This window comes from Haliaeetus leucocephalus, unplaced genomic scaffold, assembly GCF_000737465.1.
Source record: "Haliaeetus leucocephalus isolate CR32 unplaced genomic scaffold, Haliaeetus_leucocephalus-4.0 Scaffold41, whole genome shotgun sequence".
Taxonomy (NCBI): Eukaryota; Metazoa; Chordata; class Aves; order Accipitriformes; family Accipitridae; genus Haliaeetus; species Haliaeetus leucocephalus.
In genome coordinates this window covers 3,129,183-3,145,808 of record NW_010972477.1, presented here as the reverse complement: position 1 = coordinate 3,145,808, position 16,626 = coordinate 3,129,183, and positions in this window count along the sequence as shown.

Sequence of the window (16,626 nt, the reverse complement as noted above, 5' to 3'; positions counted from 1 at the left end):
TTTGCTGTCTTATGTTTGTATCTTCATTTCCTGTGATTATTGTGCACGTTAAACTGTGTAAAATTACACATCTAAATAATCATCTGCATGGCTGATCTCCTTGTCTGATGAATACAGTTTCAGACCTAACTCTTCTGCTCATAAAAATTTCCTTTAGAATGTACCTTCCCAAACCACTTTAGACACCGCTGCAGACTAACCCATGACATAGATGTCATTCTGGTTACTCTTCATAAAAGTTAAACAGTAGTCATGATGATAAGGGGTTTCTATGACTGATGTGCTTATTAGATCTTTCTTTTTTTAATTAAAAAATCTCAATAAAAGTGGTGTTTAAAAACCACCAGGGACTTTCCTTGTCTGAGTATTGTAGCTTCTCTTACAAAGACATTTCAGCAACCACATAGAAAACTATTTAAAGAAAAAAAGGAAACAGCACGTTTAAAGCAAGATGAAAATAAGCGTGATTGATCTGAACTTCTCTTTTTTTTTAATTCAAAAGTTCGTCCTTCCCATATTCTTCAGGAAAATGTGCCTGTGTGCAAAAGTGTATGATGCCTAAATCGGTTCTGAAAGTAGACTTCATCTGTAAATACTTCAGTGGGAGAAGACAATGACAAATCTCCCCCGTTACTCATCAGGACAGAGCTCTTGCTGATTGTCAGTGCACAGTTTCTTGAGCTATCACAATTCTGTTGGTTAAAGCCCTGTTTCCAGAGTACCAGGTATCTGTTTCTGTACTTACTTTAGTACAGAATATTTAGATCTAGTGGATAAGTCTGAGAGTGCATTTTCTCCTGCTGGCATTTATGCTAGACCAGAAAAGGTGGGGGGAGGGAAGCAGAAAAAGGAAACCTTAACCTTTTAATATTTAAAAGCAATATTTTAAAAGCAAAATTAGGGAAACAGAGTTAACAAAAATAACCAGGGGAATATAACATTTAAAATGAACTAAAGGAAGCAGATTTAGTAATATCTTTCAAAGACAGTGTAAAGTCAACAGAGTTGCAGTATGTATCTCAGTATTGCATTTTTGTGGTAATATTTTTTCATAGGTTTTCCTACGGCTCAGTCTCTCTCATTTTCCTCAAAATTCACCATATGGGGAAGAGTCAGGGTGGAATAAGGGCACTGGCGGATAAAGATTAAACCCATAAAGTATTAAGTTCAACTCAATGAAAAATTTTTGTTGGATCCAAACGTCTGTCTAAAGATAGTTCTTGCATCCAAACACTTTCTCCCAAATCTCTCTTTAGTGGCATAACTTGGGGTGATATAGGTACCAAGGGGTTGGTTTCTTTCCATCTTTACTGCTGGAAATGTTCCATTTCATATAAATTATTAACTACTACTGGTCTAGAAATTGAAGCAGAGGGAAGAGAGCAGGGAGAGAGAAGACACCCTGACTCTCTAGCCCATTAGTTGGGAAATACAGCAGAGCTCAGAGTTCAAATACCTTCTCAAATAAGTACTTAATTATTGATATTAAGTGGAGCACCCCTCACAGGAGAGGATGAGAGAGATTTATCACATATTAGCCAGTAGCCTGGTCACTCAGGCAGTCACCTAGAATACAAGAGACCAAGTTCAACTCCCTGTTTGAGACCAAAGATATGAAACTGCGTGGGAGGGAGGGTTCACATTCAGGTACCTAGGCTAGGAGACTATGTTAGGTTCTAAGGGCTCTAAGTTAGGGCTAAATTAGGAATACCTAGGTTAGCAGGTATCCTTGAGAAGCTCAGCTGTTGGCCTATTTTAAGATGGGTCTTGGTGTTTTCCTGAACTTTTAATAACTAAGAAAAGGTTACGTAGCCAAATACTTTGTGCAGTGCCAGAAATCCACTTTTTAAAACACATACCTAATGAAATATATGCAATGTTAAAAGTGTTTAAATAAATAGCTACTATCTACTCTGCAAAAAAATAAAGGTTCGATGGGTCAGACAATTTTCCTGCAACTGACATCTATCAATGCTGTTCTGGGTATTCCCCTGGCATGAGGAAGTAACTGTCATCTTGCTACTAAGGATGTATTCATCATACTCATTGACCACAAGGAATGAGTGTAAGACACCACTTGGGTACCTACATGAGGAATCTTTGTCTGGAACACCAGCTGGATTTTTTTTTTATATATATATATGTGTGTGTGTGTGTGTGTGTGTGTATTTTTTCCCCAGTGATTACAGAATAAGCATCCACTAAGAACTAGAAATTTGCTCGAGTACTTCCAAGACATCATACTTAATATATGCAATAGGTGTAGACAATAATTCAGCCTACTGCTTGCAGATTTGAACCTGTGAATATTTATCAGGAAGGCTTGTTCACTGGCTAATTGTGTTCTGCCAAATGCTGTTAAAACATTTTTTATTATGTGTGTAAAATGTAAAAGTGGGGAACGTAATGAATTTCTGTTTGCATCTCAGTACTGTAACAAATGACAGGTACAAAAACCTCTTACCTTTCTCCTCAATATGTTCGAAATTCAAGGTTAATGTAAAGAATCAGATTGCCATTGGAAGGAGACAAGAGATATACATGTTTCAGCTGATCTAAGCTTGCACATAAGAAGAAAGATGAGCCAATGATAGGGAAGGGAATGAAGCCATTAGTGGATTGTCAAAGGAAAGGAAGTGCTGGAGAAGAGGTTTTGGAATTAGGAGACTGATAAACATAAGTTCTGCTCAGAAAATTTGGAGAATGGATTTCCCACTGGAAAATTGACATCTTTCAGCAGAGGAGCGATAACTTCAAAACAGTGATCTATAAATGCAACTGCAGTATCTCATTATAGGCCAGAAGTCTCACCTGCTTGAGCAAGGGTCCCCACCAGCCCACACTTCCCATGGCACAGTCCCCAGTATGAGCATGGCCCCTCCAGCGTGATGGGAGCTCAAGCCAGGATGGGCAACTTGTTCGCAGAAGAGAACAGGGAAACCAAGTCACTGCATTACATTTTCTAAGAGGTACCACCATGCCACATTCAAATGAAATCATTTTGGCTTGAGTATGCTGGCTGAAATGTTGCATTTCCTTATGTTTTCAGGCATATTTCCTTATATTTTCAGGCGTTCAGTTACAGTCAACATTTTACATGGTAAGCAGATACTCAGGTCTACACTGCCCATGCACAAAATAAAAAACTCAATCTTCCACTGAAAACAGATTTGAAAATTTTCAAGCAACAATCAGATTTAAAAACTATATTTGATAGTTAATTATGAAGCACTTCCATTTTCCAAATGATTTCTGAAATTTTGGTTAAGCAGTTAGCAGGCTTCCTGAGCAGTTGAATCAATGACACTTCTTGACTTTGTAAAAAGCAGCAATCTCCATGATGGATCCTTAAGGTTAGTCAGTGAAACCGACTTTCTCTCTGATTACCTTTCTACCTGCCTGGCACTGACAGAGAGAAGACAAGCCAGAATGTGGCCTCTGAAGGTCTTCAGTAAATTGTGTGCTTAACCCTTAGGCATCACTCTAGTTACTTTGGAACAACTTTGAAAAAACAGAACAGAAAAGGCAAACCTACTTTTGTTCCATTGACTCAAGTATTTGTACATATGTCACCTCGACATTGAATATTGCAAATTTTTCATTGGTTCATTTCATCTGGCACTTGTTTTTCATTGTTTGGAGCTTTGAAAGTCTCAGTGAGAAAAATCTTTATCACAGAAATAAGCCTTGCCATTGAATCAGTACAAGCCGCACGGTATGTTTTGCAAAGATGTGGCTAATGTGGGGGTGGCAGGAAGGGGAAGCAAAGCTGATATTTGTTTCTTTAATTTCTTACATGGTTCCATCAGAAAAGCCATCTTGCTCTAAAGTTTCCCCTGATGTTAATCTCCTAATAGCTTGGTTTCCCTCCACCCCATTGATTCATTGGTCCAATCTTTCTTCAGGTTTGAGCAAAGGAAAAAAAAACCCACAGTGTTTTCCCATCTGCAATAGAAATTCCTTCGCTGGTTCTCTGCCTTTTACTCTCACAGGCCTATGGGTTAATACTTGATAAAAGGGAAGAGGTAGGTATTTGTCTCTTGCCTGGAGAGAAATTCTTTGCCTCTTTGCCAGGGAAAACATCTGATCCTGTTGCAATGATTTTTCTTTTAATTGGAATGCAAAGATCTTATCTTTTTATTACTCCTTTATTGTTGATAACCACAACACTTGCTCACTCTCCACAAATGTCCAGCTTATATATACAGCCAGGGAAGCAGTTCATTTTTCCTCCTTTTTAGCTTTAATCGTTTGCCTAACAACTGAATTGTGCCAGAGTGGTTCATATATCCCTTCCCGCGCTGCAGACTCTTTCTCAGATGCCTGGTCTGTGTCTGTCTCTCTCTAATTTCCAGGCACAGGTCGGCCCAGCGACTGCCTCTTGCTCTAATAACTGCCTGAGGTGTGGGAGACCACTTTATGGGAATTCAGTCACACGGGCCTATGCAAAAATAACAGTAAATGAGAAATGTGCAGTGAAAGGGAAACATTGCATGCAAGTCATACGCCCACTACTCTCTTAATTTAGTTTCTTTGTGGCTTTGCATCGCCATACGTTCTGTAATGTCAGATTAGTGCGTGGGGAAGCGGCGGCCTCGCGGATAGAGCCGAGGCGCAGGAAAGCTGGGGTTTATTCTCGGCTCTGCCCGGCTCCCGCAGATGCACGGCTCGACCCGCCTGCTCGCCAGCAGCCACGGAGACCCTCACCGACGGCCGCCCACCCTGCTGCTCGGCGTCCTCGCTGCAGCTGAGGGATGCGCTGGGAGAGAGGCTGTGGGCACCTCCAGAGCCCCAGGGCTCCCGCAGCACCTCAGCTGGGTGCAGAGCAGGAGGTATTTGGGGCAGCCTTGTAACCAGGACAGCCATGGATGGCTTAACCCTGCCTCCTTCTGCGTGAGATCGCCTCCCTCCTCCCAATACCCTTTTTCTGTCAGTTCTGACACGTGTGTGAGCATGTGCTTGCATACAGGTGATACCACTTGGTCTGTTGGTCTTTGACTATTGCTGTGCTTTGAGACCCCCCTCCCACCACAGCAGGACCTCAGCCAGTACCTACAGTCTCCATGCCCTCTGTGTTCCCTGCCTTCCTCCCTTCTCCTTCTTCCTCCTTCCCATATTCCTCTTCCCTTTGCACATTTTTGGTTCTGGTTTTGACCATCCCTTCCCCTCCCCTCTTCAGCCCCAAACAGCCCCTGCCAAAGGAAAGTGTTTGGAGAGAGGCACCGTGAAGTGGATGAACGCATGTGCAAAGTGGTGGGACCTTCCAAAGGGGGACAGCTGGGCTCCAGGCTCGAGTAATTAAAGGCATTAGAGGCAACAGGTAGCGCTTGCCCGTGGTTGTGGTCCGCCACCATCACCACTGCTCCGTGTCTGCACTCTTCTCACCTGGGGGGGCCGGTGCCCTTGGCTCATCTCTACTCCTGATAACTACCCTGTGGCATCCCCCAGCGCTACTGGTCTGCTCTCTTTCCTACTGCAAACTCCCCAGAAGAAGAAAAACTACTTCTGCGTGGGCTTGTAGGACAATAAGCCTCGTGGGACCCCCATCCTAATGGTGATTTACAAGGAGGCTGTTCCATTCGCCTTCTGCCCCTACTCCCCCATGCAGTACCCCACACCAGCCCACAGTGGTGGGTGTTCATGCCGTGGGTCACCCACTCGTACTGTGGTCGCAGCCGGCCCCGCCGCTGGCTGCTATGGAAATATATATCTTCACCGTCGGGAATCAAAATACTTCCCTGGGCCATTGGGGGGTTTGTGAAGCTTAATTCCTTACAGGCTGTGTGACGTGCTCGGGGTCTGTGCAGTTGTGAACTTGCAGTGTGTCTGGTTTGGGATACTGCGTCTTGAAACATAGGAGAACGTTACCTGTAGCACTGAAGGTTTGTTTTTGAAGGGTTACTGCAGTTGCATACACACGTGTACTGTTTATGACTATGTGTTACTGTTTTCTGTGTATGAAAGAAGAAAACCCAAATTATATCATGTCTGGAAAAGAAGGGAAAAGCTTTTGTGTAGTTTAGAGTGAACAGGTAAATGTTTTTTCTGGGTTCTATTTAGACAATGTAGAATGTAGCCACATCTCATACTAAATAGGTATTTCTGACCACTTTTCAGTTATCACTACACCATTAGAAGAGATGGAGAGAGAGGTATGTCCTGAAAAAAAAGAAGAAAAATATTCTCCTTTTTAGACAGAAAGGAGATTTACCTGAAGTTACCCTGCAAAGAAAAAAATACCAGATTTCAGAAATGTTACTGATACAGGCTGAAGTCTAAGACTTCAGGTAGTATGGGCGCTACTAGCTATGGGAAATGCATTTTTTCCCCCATTAAGTCTTCCAGTGTAGACTCCCACTACATACAGGCTGGTTCTGTATCAGATCCTATCAGTCATCCCAGAAACCTTCTGGAACATAAAACTGCCCTTTATTGGGAAAGGGAGAAAGCAGAAGTAAGTGCTGCTCTGCTGCGCTTTTGTGGAGCCTTTATTACACCACGAGCAGCACTGCTGAACTGTATGTTTTGTTTATCTGTCCGTGGACTACTGGGACTACTAAACACATGTACATAAGCTTTAAAAAAGTAGCAACACTGACAGATAGCTGCCACTTGAAGAACTCTTTAGCTTTTGTTTATCAAACTGTCTGTCTCCAGCAGCAGTCTGAGCAAATGGGTGAACATTACCCATCACCCCAGTTGTGCCTCTCGGAGCTTTTGCTTGATGAGAAGAGGAGCGGCAGAGGTCAGAGCTAAGAGTGCCCAGCGTTCACTTCTCTGCATTCAAACCAAGACCCTAACACCCCTCCTCGCTCAGCCAGTGGGAGGATGAGGAAGGGAAGAAATGACAGGGCTGCCAGTCCCAAGGATTAAAAATCATAAAGCAGGTCCCCAGCATTCAAAGCATTACCCTAAAGAGGATGGATTTACAAATTAAATGTGCCTTGATGTTTTTTGAGCCAGAGAGTTCATATTTTCAACTCTTCTGTTGAACTGTGAAGCTTTTTAGTGACAAACAAGGTTCTCATATAATCATAGTAGCTGTGACATTATGACAGTTGTCAATATGGCATTCAGTCTTCTGGAGCTCACCTGCATAGTCTTTTTGTAGAGATTTAGCTGTGCAGTCAGTGCAATTCACTAGCACGGACACATGTATCAGTAAGAAGTTGAGTGTACGGGTGTGTTTCAGCAGCAGTTCAAAGCAGGACGCGTTGTTTAAATCCTGCATTGCCCTTGGCATTAATACAGCCCTGATGATACTTTACCATATTGCATCCTGACAAAAACATCGCGGAGCAAGCTACGCCATCAGCATTCCACTGTGAACGCCAAACCAAAAAATAGCACCCGCGATGGCGAACCAGTTGAATCAACAACCAGCGGAGCCCAGGCCTGAAAGCTTTCTTCAGCTCTGCCATCACATTAACCAGCTTGGGCATGAGGTGCAGTGGAGGGATGATCCCAGGCTCCCTGCTGCCTCCTCTTGCCGGTGCCGGCACCCAAGCTGCAAGCCAGACAGGGGAACTAATGGGATTAAAAAACAACTGTTTTGTTTTGTCGGGTACATTTTCAGATGAACCAAATGCCCTGACTTGCCTCGCAAAAAGAAAATGGGAATGTGGAGCTGGAGACAGAGGAGGAAGGCTCAACTAACCTTCTGGCAACTGCTCACAGCTTTCTCGGCAGAACGTAGTTTTGGGACCACACTGGCTGGGAGTGTGCCTTAGCACACAGGCCAAAGATGCAGTTTTAGGACACTAGCTCCCTGAATTCAAAAGCCACTTGGAATACATCATCTAAATGATCTTTGCAATATAAGTTGGGGGGGGGGGGAGGATGTAAATTAATTAAACGCATAGTCAGCTGAGGTATATTTCTGAAATGTGGCATTTATGGCAACACCTCCCGTGCAGCAGCAGCATTGTTTTCTTATTGGTTCTGTGTTTTCATAATCCAGCTCCATTCGAAAGGAAACTAGTATATCTTTATTTTCAAAACGGAAAAAAGCACTACTGGTTTTAATTTTCTGTCTAACTACGCTGTCACACGCACAAGGCACGTACCCATACAATAGAAACAGAGGCTGTAAATTAAAATCTTGCACTGCCATCCTGTGGTGAATGTTAGGAAAACAGGAGGTTGTCCGGCTCATAGAGACGGGGTTTTATCCTCTCTGAAGTGCGGAGGCTTTGCAGCAGAATTTGCAACAGCTCAAGGAGCAAGAGTTACCCCACAGGCAGCAGAGAGTAGAAGCTCAAGTGCCATTATTTCTCATTATTCCTCCTGCAATGCAGCATCTTCTAGAGACCTTGCAGAAGACACGCAGTCCATCCTCAAGGATATAGGTTCTTTTAAGAGAAAATATTCTGGGTGAGCAAATAGTGACTAGCATCTAGGACAGGGCAGGCCAGGTGAGGTAAGCACAGATGGGAGGGGAGTCCTCGGGAATCACCGGGAACTTGGCACGGTTTCTAAAGGCAGTCTGGGGGGTACTTCGGGGGTTGACTTTGGCCTAGCAAAAGTATAGTGAAGTTAATTTCTAAATAGGTCATAAATTCCTGCTCACTGGCTAAATGGATTTTTTTCCAGTGAATCACCACTAGGCTTAAAAAGAAAAAAAGGGACAAGCCAAAAGGGCACAAAGTCAGCCAACAAGGGAAAGAGAGAAAAGGAGACGTCATGCAAATAGTGTGCAAAATATGCAGCTGAAAAGTAAAATGTTTACCAGAAAGTCTCAATTGTAATTGAATTCTGCGTGAGGACGGTTCTGACTTGTGCTATCACACCTGAAGCTTGTTTTTCTACTAGGCTATGATTTTGCTACTATAAAAATGTGTATTTAGTATACTGAATGTTGCCCCCCAGACACATAACCTATTCACTTGTATTTCTAAGACAGAAATATTTTTGTCAAACTGAGATGCATACAATACATACGTTTGTCCAAAAACCAGTGATGGAGCACCCCAGTATACAGTGGCTTCTTAGTTCTTATGATATCTCCTTCAGGGGACTATTCTTGTAAATGATTCCATATGCTAGGACTGTGCTAATTGAGAGCTGCCTCTCCCTCCACCTGTGTGACGCATTAAAAGCTATAAGAAGCTGGCACCTGGAGCAGAAAGGAAGCTGACTGAGGCTCCCTCATGGATCATTGTTAAGAGCTCCTCTCCTTTGCTTTAGAACTGCCCATCAGCAGGATCAAGGTGAGTCCAAAGTTTGCCTTCATGAGACCAGAATACAAAAATATCTCTCCCCCAAAATATTCCTGAAATAAAGGAGAAGAAAAATCTCAGCACCATCCATACAGCAAGTTTTCAGATAAAGGGGAAAAAGGATCTAGCTCTCAGTTTGTGCAGACACCCACATTGTTTCTGCATGTCTCAATGTATGATTATGGGTTTCTTAGTAATGCATATGGAACGCCACTTTCACCAGTTCAGACGCTCACGACTAACACTAATGCCATAATTTATGGTTTGTAAGATCAGCTTATGAAGCTAGCATGCTTGTCTCTTATGCTAACGCAGTATATGGTATGTCTTCTTTGATCGTTTGTGTGGTTGTACCATCTTCCCCCTTCCGCTTCAGATGTACTTGTTTTCATCCCTGCTTTGAAAAAAAAAAAAAAAAAAAAAAGGTGCTTGCCTCACCCTGTTCTCACCTGCTAATGACTTCTGTCTCCAGGCACATCTTTCCTCAGCAAGGCACCACACCAAATGATTTTTTTGTTGTCACTTCTATCAGCAGCTCTATTCCTGATCACTTTTGATTCTGCTTATCTTCTTTGCAGTGCTATGAAATTTCTCTTTGATTAAAAATCACTGCCAACAGCTTTTTCCTTTCCCTCCCTACATTCCTGCTTGGTTTTCTGAACTTTTCCTGATCCACCATGAGCAGGAAAGTATTACCTTAAATTCTCTTCTGAACTTTGAATCTTACCTGTCACATTTTACCTGTGCCTGTGCAGATGAAACAACGCGCTTTTCTTTTCCCAGTTGAGTGGGTTTTTCCCCATTGCTCTAAATAGCTTATTTTTTCCCCTGTTTAAATAAGAGTTGCCATACTTAGTATTTTCAACATCATTTCTCTTTACGGACTGCTTCGCAGCACTCTGCTTGAAGGAGACTATAGAAAAAACCAAGTCCCCCCAGGCTGGGGGAGCGGTCCGGCTCGCAGCACTGCCCAGCCGGCTGGCCTGTTGCCAAAGTGGGGTCTAACACCCCCTTTTTTAACTTGGGCTGGAGACTCATGGCAGTGGGAAGGGGAAGGGTAAAAGGGAAGGGCAGGGTAAAAAGTTTTGGTCTGAAGAAACTTTTCACACAAGTCCAATAAGAAGAGTACATGTTTCATTATGGCAGGACTTTTCGGCTGTTTGCTGGTTTTCATCTCTATATATTTTCCAGTGGAGGTGAGGGGAAAAAAGTTTCCCATCTGTAGATTACTAGACAGCAAAGTGTCTTAATCACCATCCATGGACTCGCTAGCCCCAAAAGCCTGCAGACCACAGGCTGGAAATCACCACCCTAAAGTTTTGCAGTTGCAAACAGCTTCAGCTATCAAAATCACCCATCCTGTCTGGTTGATGGCCCGGTCTAGAGCTTGAATGAACTTCGGTTGTGATGGCACAGGAATCTCTGTCATCAGCTTCTCTCCTGAAATGAAAATATTTAGACATGTTCTCCGAATGCAGAGGAGGGAAGGGATGTTAAGTCATATGCATCCCTGTTAAGGAAAGGGAGAAGTGTTGATTCATGCTTCCGAGTCATGCATTTCAAAACTACGTGGGCTTCAAGATGTGAAGCATGACTGTGAAGGCACCGTGGGAGTAGCCCCAACAAAGTAAATAATGGTTTACTTTATGCGTAAGGACAACTACCTGTAGGGTTTTCAAGGGCAGGACCAAAAGGATGTGTCTGTGCTGGGGTACGTATGGGTAGCCAGCCACATGCATGAAGGTGTCCATGTGGTAATCTCTTGTGCAGCTGATCTGGCATGAGCCAGTTTGTACACTGCTATACAGAAAAAAGTCCATGCAAAAGTATTTTCACTGCTGAAATACACCTGTGCAGATCCATCAGTGCAAAACTAACCCCACTCATAGAGAAGGAGCTGTGGGGAAAAAGTAACTAACTTTCACAAATGATTTCTTTTTTATATCCTTTTCTTTCAGGTTGCCCAAGAAAAACAAAAATTGAGACGCTAAATTAGTCTCTGCTATGTTTCCACTGAGGAGCACAGAGCTTTGCCAAAGATATTTGCTGGTGGGGGGAAGATCCACTGCTAACAGAGCATTTTCAAACACAAAGAGCCAGGTGGTGTAAAAGTTGGTGACAGCACAATCGAAACTGCCTGCTAATTGATTATTGTGATGCTAAGAATTTGCATCGTCTCCTTTTGAAGGCAATGGACAACATTTGTGATAGTTCAGTGCAAGTGGCATCAAGCCCCAGATATGTGTTTTATTGTATTCTGTGTGTTAAAGTCATTCCCTGAGTTGCTTCTGTAAAAGCCAGCAGAAACCCTGGCAGAAGGTGCTTGGCTGAGAAGTCAAGAGTCTAGAAACAGGAAAGGATTGCCACAATGGAAACTACCCAAACCTCTTTTACACAGGGCCCTCACGTACAGCAAAAGCTGGTCTGGTTTCTGAAGGTAAGTCCCGTTGGCTTTTGAGGAGTGGGTAAAGCGTCCCTTCCTACTGGAAATGGTCAAAAAAAGGGATGAGGTTCTTTCACTTTCCCAAGTGAAATCTGTCACTGGTTATCCCAGGGGATCCAATGAGGTGTCTGGGCACAGAAGAGCTCTGAGAGCTTTTGAATGTCTCCATATTTTGTTGTAATATTTAAATGTGATACTGCCTTGCAGACTTCTTGCACCGAGGAGTTATGTATAAATAGCTATAAACTCCCTGCCGTAGGGACTGGCCAATCTGTGACTCTTGAACAACTTTTGCATCACTTCTGAGCAGTGCAGATACAGCTCTCACAACATTACATCATGTAATTGGCAACGGGGCTGTCTAGCACCAGGACAGCTGGTTCATTCAAATCCCCAGCCACAGGGGAAAGCTGAGAGTGACTTTGCCCAGCCACCCGGCACCGCAGCTGCACACCCAGGCTTTGGGCTGGAGCGGGGTCCGTGCATCGCTGGTGAGCTGCTGTCACGTTGCCCATTTGCAGGTTTCTGTAAGCTGCTTGTCGATTTGGGGAGGCTGGCCACCTCGTGCTCTACAGCCTCCCAAAAATCACTATGGAACAGGTATTAGTGTGGATTAAGTATGCTGCGACAGGTTTACAGCATCAGTCATCAGTCTGAATAGGAAATTACTCAGCCAAGTCACCTTTAAGAGGCATTGTATAATGCATTTTGAATTTTCATTAAAGCTAGAACACCCAAAGCAGGGTAACATGTATTTTATTTTAAAAGAAGTTTTAGCTAAGCATGTTTCAACCTTAAGTAAATAAACTGCAGATTATCTCCTTTATCTTCTTGGAAGTCAGCCATACTGAATATATGTATTTTTAAAAATCTATCACTTTCAAGAAACGCTTCCCCACAAGGCTGTATCTACCACCCCAGTGCTTTCACTCGACAGTTATATGAAGCTGATATCTACAGCATATGCTTTTGTTCATGCTACGTATTCAAATACAAAGGCGTGGTTAAATTCTGATGTCCTTTTTGAGGGGAAGGCTGGGGAAAACATCTGCCTCTTGATGGAAGCCATCTGGTATAACCAGACATGAAGTCAAGCATTTTAACGCAGTGTGTTCCTTAGAATTATACTTACTTAAGAGAATTACAGATTCTTCCCCTAATGTTCTCATCACACACTATCTCAGGGGTTTTCCCTTGCACCTACCTAGGATTGATCGGTGCAATTATTTTGTAAAGCTTTGTCTCAGTGCAATCAAAGTAACCAGAAACAATAATAATTATTATGTAGATTTCTGTTGTTATCCTCCCGGCTGAGCTTTTCATCTGCACAATTACAGGTGCAGAGAAAATCACAAAAGAGTTTCTGTGGAAGGAGGGGCCGCAGAGGCTTTCTGAGATCAGCAGTACTGTAGAAGCTGCAGCACACCCTCGGTTTGTTCCAGAGATAAGAGTTAAGGTATCGGGGTTGGTAAGGTGAGGCGAGCTCTTCTTACTCCATCCCCCTTACTTGTAACATCACCAATTCTAGCCCTCTGTGGCCATGCAGTGTCAGACTTTGCTTACCCAATTCTTACATGCATCAAACCTGCCGGTGAGGGATCAAATATTGTCTATCCTGATCTATCCAAGGAGGTCTGGTAGGACAGATATGATGTTGAAATATACTAAAGCTGTGTGGTAGGCCAGCTCTCAAGAAAACGGCAGGTGTTCAGAAAGCAGCATGACCTTAAACGTATGTCTTTGGGTGAGGGGGATTAGCAACAAAAAGGAAAACAGAGTAACCATCGGTTTGAGATATTTGTAGTGCAAACAAAGCCTCATTGTTTTTATGACATGGTTCCGCTCTGCTGCCAAGACCATCGTCTCCATATACAATAAGGGGACGTTCAGTACCAACAAATACAGTTTGCTTAACTGACCTCATCTTCAAACACAGGGCAAGATTACACTCGGGGACTCTGGAGAAAATTTGCAGGCTTTTCTGGTTTCCTTGAAGAGGTTACTCCCTAGGGCAGAAATGGAAAAGAAACACATTGCATGAATATGAAGCTGGTCCCTGGTGCTTTGTGTTACACTAGGAGTGTCCTGTCACTAGTTACCCACTCACTAGTGGTTTGCCCAGGGGCCGATACTGTTTAACATCTTCATTAATGACCTTGACGATGGGGCAGAGGGCACGTTCAGCAAGTTTGCAGGAGATACAAAGCTGGGAGGAGTGGGTGACAGGCTAAATGGTTGTGCTGCCCTCCAGAGGAACTTTGGCAGCCTGGAGAAATGGGCAGAGAGGAACCTCATGAAGTCCAAGAAAAGGAAATGCCAAGTCTTGCCCCTGGGGAGAAACAACCCCACGCACCAGGACAGGCTGGGGACCAAGTGTCTGGAAAGGAGCTCTGCAGTAAAGGTCCTGGGGATGCTGATGGACACCAAGCTCACCATGAACCAGCAAATGTAGCCCTTGCAGCAAAGAAAGCAACAGCAGCCAGTGCTGCATTAGGAAGAGCACTGCCAGAAGGTTTGAGCGAGGTGCTCCTTCCCCTGTGCTCGGCACTAGTGACACCACATGGGGTGTGCTGGGTCCAGTGCAAGAGAGGCAGGGGCATACTGGAGCAAGTGCAGCAAAGGGCCACAAATGTTATTAAAGGGCTTGGAGCATCTGTCATATGAGAAGAGGCTGAGAGATCTGGGACTGATCAGCCTGGAGAAAAGAAGGCTCCAGAGGGATTTTACTGATATGTATAAACATCTGATGGAGGTAGGGGAGGGTTGATAAAGAAGACGGAGCCAGACTCTTGTCAGTGGTGCCCTGTGACAGGACAAGAGGCAACAGGCACAAACTGAAACACAGGAAATTCCACTTCAACAGGAGAAAAAGGTTTTTTCACTGCAAGGTTGGCGGAACACCAGCACAGGTTGCTCAGAGAGGCTGTAGAATCTCCATCCTTGGAGATATTCAAAACCCAACTGGACACGGCCCTGAGCAACCAGCTAGTTGCCCTACTTTAAGCTGGGGGATTGGGACTAGATGATCTCCAGACGTCCCTTCCCACCTCAGCTATTGTTTCAGGCTTTCCTTGCCTATTGTGACTACCACTTTTGATGGAACTGAGTTTTGCCAGACTTGTTAGTCTATAAAAGTTTTAACAATGGGGATATCCCTGATGAATTCTCCTGCTCTTTCAGGCTCTCTCTTTTCCTTTGCACTCTGGAGGCAGGCCTCAGCCTGCTGCCCCCGAGCAGAACATTCTCAATCCAACCCGCAAAAGAAAGAAGCCTGGGTGCGAGCTAAAACCACTGGTCAGATGAGAGTTGAGGAGAAATGCCGCAAGTCAGCACTTCCTGGTGGAACTCTGCGGTGGCCTCATCAGTGGTCACTGGTGCTGTAAACTTCAGTTTTCATGTGCAAAAGGATGTGGACATGTTTCTTCAGTGCCGATTATTATTATTTCAGATTAAGAAAGAGCAAATAGAGCAACATATGTAGTAGAGAGATACTACCAGTCTCCCCAGTGAGAACCGTGCAGCCTCGTAAAGGAATAGTATGCAAAAAGGAAACGACTCACCTTTTATGATGTAGCTTTACTGCATGCACACAACAACATTAAGAGAATATTACTAAGAATAATACACACTAGGGAACATAAAAATTAAGGCTTCTAGTCAAGACACAAAGAACAGCTGGGGCTCACATAGCTAATGTTCAGTATTCAGTTTTAAGTCCAGTGTTCAGTGTGTGGCCTCTACTTATCTTCCACTCTTCAAACCCTGTTAATTGCTATAATAATAAAATTTCTTATGAGTAAATCCCACCAATAAGGGCAAGGCGCTATTACTCTGTCCTGCAGCGTGTGAGGAGGGTGTATGTACACAAACACTTTCTTAAAACTGTGGCTGAAGACACTTGCCTTGGACAAGAACTCTGGAGCAGAAAGAGTAAACACCATTTTCCTAAGCAGCGTCCAAATGCCTTCACCGCGAAACCAAACTATTCCTCTTGCGGTTCCTTAGTGTAACTCATAACACACCTTCCAACCTCTGTAGCAAACGAGCAGAGGACTATACAGTCAAGAGCCTCCTTTATTATGCAGCCTTGAGGCTTCCCAAAAAGCAGCTCCCTTCAGTTCACTGTACGAGAGAGAGATCTAGAAAGCATATGAGCTCGTGCAACGTGTCATTGCGCCAGCGCACAAGGAGCTGATGAACGATGCATGGCAACTTTCGTTCAAGAATTTCCCTCCCTCTGGCTGTGGGTGACGGTGGCCGCCTGACAACCCAATCTTTGTCGTGAAGCTCACAGCAGCATCTTGCAGGCCAAATTCCCAACCGGTCCACACCGTTCTTGTTTTAAGGTACCTCGACCGACACGCTGGGAGGAAGAAAACCCAGAGAGCCTGCTTTTTAGAGACTCTGTGTGTTTCTCCCGTCAAAACCCTGGCTGCTAGCAAGTCAGTCAGCCGCTCCGAGGGAAGGCCCTCTCCTGAAGCCCCTTCGGCCCCCTGCCCTGAGCTCCATGGCCCAGGAGCGCCAACGACGAAGAACAAGGATCCGCCGCCCTCGCCGCGCAGGCACCGGAGATCCCGAGGCCGGGGTTGCTCACGGCACCTCGTCCCTCCTCGGCCGCCCTCCGCCTCTCCCCGCTCACGACCCGGGGAAATGAACGGCGAACACCGGCGTAGCCGCCGGTTCCCCCTGTGAGGGAAGCGTCTCGGCCGCCTCAGCCGCGCCTCCCCCTTTCCCGCTGCCCGGCGGGGAGTGAAGAACTACCACTCCCAGCATGCCCCGCGCGCCCCCGCTCCCGCCTCCTCCCCTTCCCGCCCGTTGGGGTGCGCCTGTCCCTTTAAGCCCGGCCGGACGCCCGCTGACCGGCGCTTGCGCAGAGGCGCCGTGACCTCGCTGCCTGTCGGTGCCGCCGGTGGCTGTTGGGGTTCCCCCTCCCCCTCCCCTCCCGCCTCGGCGGCAGCGCGGGGC